Source organism: Myotis brandtii, unplaced genomic scaffold (assembly GCF_000412655.1).
Source record: "Myotis brandtii unplaced genomic scaffold, ASM41265v1 scaffold165, whole genome shotgun sequence".
Lineage (NCBI taxonomy): Eukaryota > Metazoa > Chordata > Mammalia > Chiroptera > Vespertilionidae > Myotis > Myotis brandtii.
In genome coordinates this window covers 5723812-5727063 of record NW_005356042.1, presented here as the reverse complement: position 1 = coordinate 5727063, position 3252 = coordinate 5723812, and the positions used below count along the sequence as shown (strand labels likewise).

The 3252-nt window shown below is 53.5% G+C and overlaps 1 long non-coding RNA gene across 1 annotated transcript in view; it reads right to left on the bottom strand.

The window, feature by feature from the left end:
- The window catches only part of LOC102247333, a 24187-nt gene extending 22817 nt beyond the window's left edge, over window positions 1-1370 (bottom strand). Inside the window, exons 1-2 of the long non-coding RNA XR_313368.2 lie at window positions 1242-1370; window positions 567-674 (exon numbers count right to left, since the gene is read on the bottom strand). This is a non-coding gene — a long non-coding RNA (uncharacterized LOC102247333). The remainder of the gene's footprint in view (window positions 1-566; window positions 675-1241) is intronic.
- Between the last annotated feature and the right edge of the window lie 1882 nt (window positions 1371-3252).

The window sequence follows — 3252 nt, the reverse complement described above, 5'->3', positions numbered from 1 at the left end:
CCATGAACACACCCCTGCACCTCAGAGACCTTCCAGAACCCTGCGATCCACAGCCATCCTGGCCACTGCCCCCAGCCCCGGGTCCACCTCCCAGGTGTTAAAAGAGGTCCCCCAAGTCCCAGCCGATTGTCTGGACGGGTCTGTCACCTGGCTCTGGGGCCACGGGCTGATAAAACACAGAGGGCATGGCAGAGAATGGCCTGGGACAGCTTCAGCGTTTCCCTTTCCCGCTCGCAGAGCAAGCAAAACCTCCCCTCAGTGCCCCTTCCCTCCCCAGCTCCAGGCCGGCGGCTGGGAGGAAGGGAAGAAAAAGTTACAGGTCATATAGAGTAATTTATTAGCGACGGCGCATGCCCCGGGAGAGTGCAGTTAATTAAAGGCCAGGCGCTTTCTGGAGGCTCGGAGCAGAGAAGAGGAGCCAGGACACTCATTGCAAATGCTGGCAAGGCTGGGCTGCTGTGTGGAAATTTGGGAGGCCTCTGGCACCCCACAACCCAGCGGCTGCCCCACCCCACAAGCTCCCGTCGAGGTCCCTTCCTTTCCCGGCCGCCTGCTAGCGTATGTACCTGGAGTTCACGGTTGCTCAGATTCCAGGTTTCCAACCACCTCGGGGCAGACACAGCCCCCAGCGTGGAGCTGGCAGGATCCTGACACCTGGGCCAAGGCCAGAAAGCCTGCAGGGGAGGAAAAGGAAGAACGTTCTAGAAGGCGAGAGAGCCCAGTACCCGGGCCCAGAAGGCAAGTGACATCCACTTTTTCTTTCCCTGGTCTTTCTCCAAAACACCAAAAATTAACCAGGGGAGGTATACGCATATGTGAAAAAAGAATAATTTAGAGACTGCACACAATGCACACACACAAACACGACTTTTTTAAAAATTTATTTACTTTAAATACCAGGCTGTCTCTCCTTACTACGGCCTTTTCTCGCACTGTTTTCCCCCTCTCTCACAGAGCTTCCCTCTTTAGTGTAAACGAAGGCATTTCCCACAGCCCTTTTGCTGGAATGTTCTAAAATGCTAGCATCGACACATTTCTATTTCATTTTATTGCAGAAACGTTATTTTATGGCACGGAGTGTGTGGTGCGTGTGAGGAGCGGGCAGGGGAGGGGGGCCTGCTGCAGAGGGAGCCCCCGCGGTGCCGTCGGCCTCCTATAAATCCTGGAAAGTGACAGTAGAGCTGGCAGGAGAATTTGGGAAACCAACAGACAAAATATACAGAGCAGCCCATAGGCCTCACCTTTACGAGGCAGGGAGCTTCTGGAATGGATGGGCCGGGACCTCCGAGGCCACTCATTAGGCACTTGATGAATTGGACGTGGGGCCCATTGCCCTCCTGGGGCAGAGAAATGCTCGAAAACCAAGTTTTATTAACCTAATAAAACGAAAGGGGGGAAAAAAAAGTCAGGAAAATTTCAGCTGGAAGAATAAATGCAGGGAACACAGTAAGTTAACCTACTTTTAATATATTTAGAACCATTTTGGCAGCCAAGAGCAGTTCTCTAAAAGACCCCGCGATCCTAACGGCAGATTTGAGCCGACTGGCTAGCGGCACAGCAGCCGCCTAAAGAAATCCAGCGAGGCCGCGTTTTCACGTCCTTAGGAACAAATGACAAGTCAGAACGCCTTCACCTCATTGACACCAGAGCCAGGGAGCGCAAGGAGACATGGCAGAGCGATGGATGCCTCTGGGGCAAAGAGGCGTTTTAGAGGATGACATGGACGCTGCCCCCACCATCTGTGGCCACCAAAGGAAGCCATCAGCACCCGCATCTCAGAGCCCCTCCCCCGCCCGCCCCACTCATCCCCCCACACACATACACCCCCACGCGGCAGAGAATTCTGAACTAGAGCAAATCAGTCAGGCACAGGCCGACACAATAGGGCCCTTTTTATACACAAATGTCTTCGGGGACCCTCAAGCTGGGAGCGGGCGCCTGTGAGGTCTGTTTTAGAGCGGAGGCCAGCACAAGCCCGGCTTCTCGGCTCTCCCGGAAGACATGCCCGCCGCCAGGAGCGGCGAGTGGCCAGTCCAGCGGGCCACTGCCGGGTGGACCTCAGAGCTCGCTTTGTCCAGGGACTTGGCCAGGCCACCGATCACTTCGCTTGAACCCCCAGAAAGCAAGAGAGCTTTGTTATCTCTGGATCCCAGAGGCCAAGGCTGCCAGCGGCTCGGAGCTCACACAGCCCCTGCCCGGGGAGGGAGGACACGTTTCAGCAACAGACGTGTCAGCGAGAAGGAGCAGAGCCGGGAGGGAGAGCCGCCTCCCGCCCATCCCGTTAGGGGCGCACCAGCTCCGAGCTGGCCTCTGGCACCGACACTCGTGTGACAACATGTCGACAGCAAATGCTTTGTAGACCAGAATCAACAAGCCCCCGGCACCCCAATCCGCAAGTCCTAAATCCAGGAGGGAGAGCTGGCCCTACTCAGTGGCCAGCACATGCATCCCCATGGTCATTCCTTTTTTAAAAAAGGATGTATATACACTAGCATTATTATATACACGTGCACTCAGATTATTCTCCACTCCTTCCCAAGCCAAGTTCTGGCCCTGACACACCCACAGGGGGGGGGGGGGGGGGGGGGAAGGAGGCGGGGAGGGGAGCGTCCTGGCAGCCGGGCCTGGATAATGGGATGTCGTCTGCATGCTCATCGGGCTGTCCAATTCCTAGGGGATTTTTACAGCTCTGATTTTCTAAGTTGATTTAAAATTGTATTCCCACAGGGGATTTTTTAAAAATATATTTTTATTGATTTCAGAGAGGAAGGGAGAGAGAGAGAAACATCAATGACGAAAGAGAATCATTGATTGACTACTTCCTGCATGCCCCACACTGGGGATCGAGCCTGTAATCTAGGCATGTGCCCTGACCGGGAATTGAACTGTGACCTCCTGGTTCATAGGTCAATACTCAACCACTGAGTCACAACGGCTGGGCCCTACAGGGGATTTTTTAGGGCAGTGAGGCCCTTCTGTATGACACTGGATGGTGGGTATGTGACATCATGCATTTGTCAAAGCACACAGAATGTGTAATACCAAGAGTAAACACTCAGTAAACTACGGACTTTACTTAATAATCATGCGCCAGTATGGCCTCATCAATTGTACCCAACGCACCAACTCAAGATGCTAAAGCAGAAAACTGGGGCAGCAGGAACTAGTTGGCGACTCTATTTCTGCTCAATTTTTCTGTAAACCTAAAACTGCTGGAAAAAGTGAAGTCTGCTAATAAAGGAAGCCTCATTA